Below are 10,422 nucleotides of genomic sequence, written 5' to 3'. Positions count from 1 at the left end.
AAGTCTGTATTCTTTGTTGTGTGTGGCAACTAAGGTCTCTGTTCCTTTAGTTTAGTGGCCAGCTAGTGATTCAACAGAGATTTTCTTAACTGCCAAAATTTAGCTGTTTTTTTCTTGTTGTTTTTGTCTCAGTGCTGTAACCTTCTGACTAGTTTCTGAGGTTTTGATAAAGTTGATTCTGACAGTTTTTGCCAGTTTATTTTTGGATATTTTGTGGAGAGAGATAGTTTTGGAGTTCCTTACTCCACCAGCTTTACTGATGTCACTCAAATTCGATTGGTTTTGACAATATGTGGACCTGTATAATCAGTACAAAGATAGAGATCATTTCTATCGACCCTGAAATGTTACCTTATGCCTCATCCCAGTCAATCCACTGTCCCCTAGATATAGGCCACCAGTGAAATGTTTTCTGTTACTTTATATTAGATTTTAATTTGTCAAGTTTCATATAATGGAATCATATAGTATGTATTCTTTTGTTTCTGATTTCTTTTGCTCAGTGTAATATCTTTGAGATTTATCCATGTTTTGCATAATATCAGGAGTTTGTTGTTTTTATTGCTGGGTAGTATTCCATCGTATGTTTACACCACAATTTTTTCTTACCCATTTGTCTATTCACAATTGTTGGGTGATTTCTATTTTTTTGACTTTCTCCACTATTTTTTATTTATTTATTTATTTATTAAATTTATTATTTATTAATTTATTTATTTATATTTTTGGCTGCATTGGGTCTTTGTTGCTGCACATGGGCCTTCTCTAGTTGTTGCGAGTGGAGGCTACCCTTTGTTGCGGTGCGCGGGCTTCTCATTGCGGTGGCTTCTCTTGTTGCGGAGCACAGGCTCTAGGTGTGTGGGCTTCAGTAGTTGTGGCACATTGGCTCAAAAGTTGTGGCTCATGGGCTCTAGAGCGCAAGCTCAGTAGTCGTGGCTCACGGGCTTAGCTGCTCCGCGGCATGTGGGATCTTCCGGGACGGGCTGGAACCCGTGTCCCCTGCCTTGGTAGGCAGATTCTTAACAACTGCACCACCAGGGAAGTCCCTCTCCACTATTTTAAAGTGCACCTTTTTAATATTACATTACCTCAGATATTCGAATGTCTTTTCTTTATATTTTATTTTGTTCAGTTGGTAATTTGCTTCTGTCAGTGCTTCCCTCATTCATGAACAAATTTTTTCCCTATTAAGTTCAGACCTTAGAAATCTATCCTGTGTGTGTAGTGTAAATGTGAGTGTGAATGAGATCAAATACAAGCATGGCCCTGAATGGGAATTCTGATTCCTTTTGGGTGACTCTTTTTTCTATCCAAAGTAAAGCTTCCTTGATACTTCCATATGCTTTTTATGTCTCTATTAATCCTCAACTCTGCTTATAAATGGAGCTGTTCTATAGGATTCCTGTAATTTATGCCATTCCTCTCCTGCATATGAGGTTTTGGTCTTAGATTTACTTTCCTTGGACATTGTTGGACATTGAAGTCTCAGCTTGCGATGATTGCAGTCTATACATAGCTAAAATTCTCAGCCCTGTTTTAGTGCTTTACTCTGATTTGGGTTTATGAAACTAGGGTAATCCCACCTTTTAATTTATTACCTTAGTGTTTATTTTTTATGCTTCATTTTCTGTGACATTTCTTTGTGTTTGGCACTAGATGGAAGACATGTAAGTTATGTGTCAGCCTGGTTAGTTGATATAATGTTCAATCAATATCAATTGAATTTTTCCCTTAGAAGATTGAGGATGTTGCGTTCCTGCTTTACTGCGTATGGGGTCACCAATGAAAAGTTTCATCACAGTCTTTTCCTTTTGTACTTTTAGGTTTTATAGTTAGGTCTGGTTCCATTTTGAGTTAATTTGTGAATGAGGTGAGGATTATGGGCCAAGGTTCATTTTTTGCCTATGGATATCCAATAGTTACAGAATAACATGTTCTGGAAAAGATTATTGAATTGTCTTTGCATCTTTATCAAAAAAGATATATTGACCACATATATGTGTGTCTTTTTATGAATATTCTATTTTGTTCCATTTATCTATGTGTCTCTATTTTTATTAATATCACAATGTCCTTTTTTAAAATTTTATCTATTTATTTATTTATTTTTGGCTGTGTTGGGTCTTTGTTGCTGCATGCAGGTTTTTCTAGTTGTGGCAAGCAGAGGCTACTCTTTGTTGCGGTGCGTGGGCTTCTCATTGCAGTGGCTTCTCTTGTTGCAGAGCACAGGCTCTAGGCACATGGGCTTCAGTAGTTGCAGCATTCAGTTGTGGTGCACGGGCTTAGTTGCTCCGCAGCATGTGGGATCTTCCCGGACCAGGGCTCGAACCCATGTCCCCTGCATTGGCAGGCAGATTCTTAACACTGTGCCACTAGGAAGTCCCACAAAGTCTTGATTGCTATAGATTTCAACATATCTTGAAATCAGGTAATGTGAATTCTTCAACTTTGTTTTTGTTTTTCAAAATTGTCTTGGCTATTACATTTCCTTTGCGTTTTCACATACATTTTAGTATAAGGTTGATATTTCTATAAAAGAAATCCTGCTATTTTTTCTTTTTAATTTTAATTTTATTTTTGGCTGCATTGGGTCTTCGTTGCTACACACAGGCTTTCTCTAGTTGTGGCGAGCGGGGGCTACTACTCTCCGTTGCGGTGCGCAGGCTTCTTATTGCGGTGGCTTCTCTTGTTGCGGAGCATGGGCTCTAGGCATGCGGGCTCAGTAGTTGTGGCACACAGGCTCAGTAGTTGTGGCACACGGGCTTAGTTGCTCCACGGCATGTGGGATCTTCCCCGACCAGGGATTGAACCTGTGTCCCCTGCATTGCCAGGCAGATTCTTAACCACTGTGCCACCAGGGAAGTCCCTCTGCTATGGTTTTGATTAGAATTTCATTGAACCTATAGACCAGTTTTGGAGGAATTGACATTTTAACCATTTGGAGTATTCTAATCTACAACATGCTTTATCTCTCTATTCATTTAATGTTTGATTTATTTCATGAATGTTTTGTAATTATCACAAAAAGATCCTGGAGATAATTTATTAGATTTATCCCTAAATATCTCATGCTTTTCTGGTGATACTATAAGTGGTACTGTTTTAAAATTTTCATTTCTAACTGTTAATTGGTAGTATATAAAAATGCACTTGGTTCTTGTGTACTGACTTTGTGTCCTCCAACCTTGTTAATAAAACAATCTACACAGACAAAATTAATATCCTCCTTTCCAGCCCATAAATATTTTTTCTTCCCTTATTGTACTGACTAGACATAGCAGAGAACAGAAAGGAGGCACAACACTGAAAACAAGAAGATTAAGTGAAAGTCTTCAAATATGAAACCACAGTTCCATTTCCCCATTTGTCTCTCAGAGCACTAGCAGCCTGGCTTATACTACTGTAGTCAAGAGCTTGGATTCTTTTCTGGAATAACTGCAGGGCCCTAGGGAAAAGATCCACATTTGAGAAGGTGAGAGTCAACCACTGATCAACTAGGTCATGACTGATCAACACACATGAAACCATTAATCAACCAGCCCTACCCATCCACTCTGAGCTTCCAACCACCTTTTTTTTTCCTTTGGCCATGCCGCATGGCTTGTGGGATCTTAGTTCCCTGACCAGGACTCGAACCTGGGCCCTCGGCAGTGAAGGCGTGGAATCCTAACCACTGGACTGCCAGGGAATTCCCCCAACCACCTTTTTAGTGTTTGGGTTTTTTTTTTAACGTATGCAAAGACTGTCAAGGATCAAAGTGTGCTTGCCAGTAATCAGCAACATGAACTGAACAGACCAAAACAAAGTAATGGGGGAAGAGAAGAGAGGAAACAGGCAAAGCACAGAGCAAAATATTTAAAGTATACTAAAATTTATACCCTCATAGAAATGAGAAGATTCTGTATCACTGAAATAAGAAGAGGATGCTATAAAAAAGAACAATCAGAGGACAAAACACAAAATACAGCAGGGATGGAAAGAGGAGAGGAAATAGCCTCAGGCTAGGAGGTCTCAATTATAATTAAAAGAAGTTTTATGAAGCTAGAAGGGAGAAAGCAGAAATAAAAAATAATAAAGAAGTACAGACTTCCCTGGTGGTACAGTGGTGAAGAATCTGCTTGCCAATGCAGAGGACGTGGGTTCGAGTCTTGGTCTGGGAAAATCCCACATGCCACGGAGCAACTAAGCCCGTAAGCCACAACTACTGAGCCTGCGCTCTACAGCTCACGAGCCACAATTACTAAGCCCTCATGCCACAACTACTGAAGCCCACACACCTAGAGCCTGTGCTCTGCGACAAGAGAAGCCACTGCAAGGAGAAGCCTGCGCACCACAACGAAGAGTACCCCTGCTCGTCACAACTAGAAAAAGCCCATGCGCAGCAACGAAGACCCAAAAATAAATAAATAAAATAAATAAATTTATAAAAAAAGAAAACAAATGAACTATTTAAAAAAATAATCAAAGAAGCAACCCTTGAAATGTATCAGAACTGGAAGGCATCAGTATTTATATTCAACAAGCCTACCGAGTGCCTTGCAGAATGAAGAAGACATGTTATCATGACATTTCAGAAGGTCAGGCCTAAGAGAAGATCCTAAATCTTCCAGGGAAAACAAATAGGATACATCCATAGTATCAAGAATTTTAGAACGGCACAAAATTTTCAATGTGTGCACTAATACAAGCTAGAAAACAGTAGAGCAATGGTGTCAAAATTATTCTGGAAAATAATTTTCAACCTATAATTCTGTACTAATTCAAGCTATCAATCAAGGTAGGAGTAGAACGAAGCTATCCTTAGACATACTATGCCTCTATGTATCCTTACATCCATGTATCCTTTCTCCAGAATCTACTGAGAGAAGCCATCCAGCAAGTGAGGGAACAGTTCAATTTGAGAAGCAAATGTATATTCTGCTCTTGAAGTGATCTTAGATATCAATTACATCCAGTTGATTGATGGTATTGTTGGGATCAGCTATGTCCTTACTGATTTTCTGCCTGCTGTACCTATTTCCATTAGAGAGCTGTTGAGGTCTCCAACTGTCATAGTAGATTCATGTATTTCTCCTTGCAGTTCTGTCAATTTCTGGCTCACATATTTTGATTCTCTGTTGTTAGGTGCATACACATTAAATATTGTTGTGTCTTCTTGGAGATTTGATCTTTTATCATCATGCAATGCTCTTTCTTATATCTGATAATTTTTCTTGCTCTGAAGACTGCTCTGTCTGAAATTAATATAGCTTCTCCTGCTTTCTTCTGATTAGTGTTAGCATAGTAATAGTGTTGAGAGAAAAATACCACCAACCTAGAATTCTGTATCCTGCAAAATTATCCTTCAAATGTGAGGGAGAAATAAACACTTTCTCAGACAAACAGAAACAGAGAATTTGTTGCCAGTTGACTTGCCTTGGAAGATATGTTAAAATAAGTTTTTCGGGGAGAAGGAAGCAAGTATAAGTCAGAAACTCAGATGCATATAAAGAAAGGAAGATCTTTAGAGAAGGAATAAATGAAGGAAAATAAAACCTTTTTCTTATTCTTGATTGTTCTAAGTTTGTTCAAAATAATAATAGCAACAATGTATTCAAATATATATATACATATATATGAGTATATACACATACATACATGCTTATGTATAAGTGAAATGAATGACAAGAATGATACAAGGGAGGAGAGACCTTCAAGATGGTGGAGGAGTAAGATATGGAGATCACCTTACTCCCCACAAATACATCAGAAATACATCTATTTGTGGAACAACTCCTACAGAACACCTACTGAATGCTGGCAGAAGACCTGAGACTTCCCAAAAGGCAAGAAACTTCCCACATACCTGGCCGTGTGGCTGACAGAGTCTTGGTGCTATGGCTGGGTGTCAGGCCTGTGCCTCTGAGGTGCGAGAGCCGAGTTCAGGACATTGGTCCACCAGAGACCTCCCAGCTCCACGTAATATCAAACAGCAAAAGCTCTCCCAGAGGTCTCCATCTCAACGCTAAGACCCAGCTCCACTCAACGACCAGCAAGGTACAGGGCTCAACACCCTATCCCAAACAACTAGCAAGACAGGAACACAACCCCACCCATTAGCAGAGAGGCTGCCTAAAATCATAATAAGTCCACAGACACCCCAAAACACACCACCGTGGACCTGCCCACCAGAAAGACAAGATCCAGCCTCATCCACCAGAACACAGGCACTAGTCCCCTCCACCAGGAAGCCTACACAACCCACTGAACCAACCTTAGCCACTGGGGACAGACACCAAAAACAATGGGAACTACGAACCTGCAATCTGAGAAAAGGAGATCCCAAACACAGTAGGTGAAGCAAAATGAGAAGACAGAGAAATATACAGCAGATGAAGGAGCAAGGTAAAAATCTACCAGACCAAACAAATGAAGAGGAAATAGGCAGTCTACCTGAAGAAGAATTCAGAGTAATTACAGGAAAGATGATCCAAAATCTTGGAAATACAATGGAGAAAATACAAGAAAAGTTTAACAAGGACCTAGAAGAACTAAAGAGCAAAAAAAAAAATGATGAACAGCAATAAATGAAACTAAAAATTCTCTAGAAAGAATTAATAGCAGAATAACTTAGGCAGAAGAATGCATAAGTGATCTGGAAGATAAAATAATGGAAATAACTACCACAGAGCAGAATAAAGAAAAAGAATGAAAAGAATTTAGGACAGACTTAGAGACCTCTGGGACAATATTAAATGCACGAACATTCAAATTATAGGGGTCCCAGAAGAAGAAGAGAAAAACAAAGGGACTGAGAAAATATTTAAAGAGATTATAGTTGAAAACTTCCCTAATATAGGAAAGGAAATAGTCAATCAAGTCCAGGAAGTGCAGAGAGTCCCATACAGTATAAATCCAAGGAGAAACATGCCAAGACACATATTAATCAAACTATCAAAAATTAAATACAAAGAAAAAATATTGAAAGCAGCAAGGGAAAAACAACAAATAACATAAAAGGGAATCCCCATAAGGTTAACAGCTGACCTTTCAGCAGGAACTCTGCAAGCCAGGAGGGAGTGGCAGGACATATTTAAAGTGATGAAAGGGAAAAACCTACAACCAAGATTACTCTACCCAGCAAGGATCTCATTCAGAGTTGATGGAGAAATTAAAACCTTTACAGACAAGCAAAAGCTAAGAGAATTCAGCACCACCAAACCAGCTTTACAACAAATGCTAAAGGAACTTCTCCAGGCAGGAAACACAAGAGAAGGAAAAGACCTACAATAACAAACCCAAAACAATTAAGAAAATGGTAATAGGATCACACATATCAATAATTACCTTAAATGTAAATGGATTAAATGCTCCATCCAAAAGACATAGACTGGCTGAATGGATACAAAACCAAGACACGTATACATGCTGTCTACAAGAGACCCCCTTCAGACCTAGGGACACATACAGACTGAAAGTGAAGGGACGGAAAAAGATATTCCATGCAAATGGGAATCAAAAGAAAGCTGGAATAGCAATTCTCATATAAGACAAAATAGACTTTAAAATAAAGACTATTACAAGAGACAAAGAAGAACACTACATAATGATCAAGGGACCAATCCAAGAAGAAGATATAACAATTGTACATATTTATGCACCCAACATAGGAGCACCTCAATACATAAGGCAAATGCTAACAGCCATAAATGGGGAAATCGACAGTAACACAATCATAGTAGGGGACTTTAACACCCCACTTTCACCAATGGACAGATCATCCAAAACGAAAATAAATAAGGAAACACAAGCTTTAAATGAATGATATATTAAACAAAATGGACTTAATTGATATTTATCGGACATTCCATCCAAAAACAACAGAATACACATTCTTCTCAAGTGCTCATGGAACATTCTCCAGGATAGATCATATCTTGGGTCACAAATCAAATCTTGGCAAATTTAAGAAAATTGAAATTGTATCAAGTATCTTTTCTGACCACAATGCTATGAGAGTAGATATCAATTACAGGAAAAAATCTGTAAAACATACAAACACATGGAGGCTAAACAGTACACTACTAAATAACCAAGACATCACTGAAGAAATCAAAAAGGAAATCAAAAATTACCTAGAAACAAATGACAATGAAAACACGAAGACACAAAACCTATGGGATTCAGAAAAAGCTCTTCTAAGAGGGAAGTTTATAGCAATAGAATCCTACCTCAAGAAACAAGAAATATCTCAAATAAACAACCTAACCTTACACCTAAAGCAATTAGAGAAAGAAGAACCAAAAAAACCCAGAAGTTAGCAGAAGGAAAGAAATCATAAGGATCAGATCAGAAATATATGAAAAAGAAATGAAGGAAACAGTAGCAAAGATCAATAAAACTAAAAGCTGGTTCTTTGAGAAGGTGAACAAAATTGATAAATCATTAGCCAGACTCATCAAGAAAAATAGGGAGAAGACTCAAATCAACAGTTAGAAATGAAAAGGAGCAGTAACAACTGACATTGCAGAAATACAAAGGATCATGAGAGATTACTATAAGCAACTCTATGCCAATAAAATGGACAATCTGGAAGAAATGGACAAATCCTTAGAAAAGCACAACCTTTCGAGACTGAACCAAGAAGAAATAGAAAATTTAAACAGACCAGTCACAAGCACTGAAATTGAGACTATGATTAAAAATCTTCCAACAAACAAAAGCCCAGGACCAGATGTCTTCACAGGTGAATTCTATCAAACATTTAGAAAAGAGCTAACACCTATCCTTCTCAAACTCTTCCAAAATATAGCAGAGGGAGGAATACTCCCAAACTCATTCTACGAAGCCACCATCACCCTGATACCAAAACCAGATGCCACAGAAAAGGAAAACTACAGGCCAATATCACTGATGAACATAGATGCAAAAATCCTCACCAAAATACTAGCAAACAGAAACCTACAGCCCATTAAAAGGATCATACACCATGATCAAGTGGGGTTTATCCCAGGAATACAAAGATTCTTCAATATACGCAAATCAATCAATGTGATAAACCATCTTAACAAACTGAAGTAGAAAAGCCATATGATCATCTCAATAGATGGAGAAAAATCTTTTGACAAAATTCAACACCCATTGATGATAAAAACCCTCTAGAAAGTAGGCATAGAGGGAACTTACCTGAACATAATAAAGGCCATATATGACAAGCCCACAGCCAACATTGTTCTCAATGGTGAAAAACTGAAACCATATCCTCTAAGATCAGGAACAAGACAAGGTTGTCCACTCTCACTTCTGTTATTCAACATAGTTTTTGAAGTTTTAGCCACAGCAATCAGAGAAGAAAAAGAAATAAAAGGAATCCAAATCAGAAAAGAAGAAGTAAAGCTGTCACTGTTTGCAGATGACTGATACTATATACAAAGCATCCTAAAGATGCTATCAGAAAACAACTAGAGCTAATCAGTGAAGTTGGTAAAGTAGCAGGATACAAAATTAATGCACAGAAATCTCTGGCATTCCTATACACTAATGATGAAAAATCTGAAAGTGAAATCAACAAAACATTCCCATTTACCATTGCAACAAATAGAATAAAATACCTAGGAATCAACCTACCTAAGGAGACAAAAGACCTGTATGCAGAAAACTATAAGACTTTCATGAAAGAAATTAAAGATGATACAAACAGATGGAGAGATATACCATGTTTTTGGATTGGAAGAATCAACATTGTGAAAATGACTATACTACCCAAAGCAATCAACAGATTCAAGGCAATCCCTATCAAACTACCAATGGCATTTTTCACAGAACTAGAACAAAAAATTTCACATTTTGTATGGAAACACAGAAGAGCCCTAATAGCTAAAGCAATCCTGAGAAAGAAAAATGGAGCTGGAGGAATCAGGCTCCTGGACTTCAGACTATACTACAAAGCTACAGTAATCAAGACAGTATGGTACTGGCACAAAAATAGAAATATAGATCAGTGGAACAGGATAGAAAGCCCAGAGATAAACCCACACACATATGGTCACCTTATCTTCGATAAACGAGGCAGGAATGTACAGTGGAGAAAGGACAGCCTCTTCAATAAGTGGTGCTGGGAAAACTGGACAGGTACATGTATGAGATTAGATCACTCCCTAACACCATACACAAAAATAAGCTCAAAATGGATTAAAGACCTAAATGTAAGGCCAGAAACTATCAAACTCTTAGAGGAAAACATAGGCAGAACACTCTATGACATAAATCACAGCAAGATCCTTTTTGACCCACCTCCTAGAGAAATGGAAAGAAAAACAAAAATAAACAAATGGGACCTAATGAAACTGGAAAGCTTTTGCACAGCAGAGGAAACCACAAACAAGACGAAAAGACAACCCTCAGAATGGGAACAATTATTTGCAAATGAAGCAACTGACAAAG

The sequence above is a fragment of the Phocoena sinus genome, chromosome 1 (assembly GCF_008692025.1).
Source record: "Phocoena sinus isolate mPhoSin1 chromosome 1, mPhoSin1.pri, whole genome shotgun sequence".
NCBI classification, from domain to species: Eukaryota; Metazoa; Chordata; class Mammalia; order Artiodactyla; family Phocoenidae; genus Phocoena; species Phocoena sinus.
Note: the sequence above shows the minus strand (reverse complement) of the source record.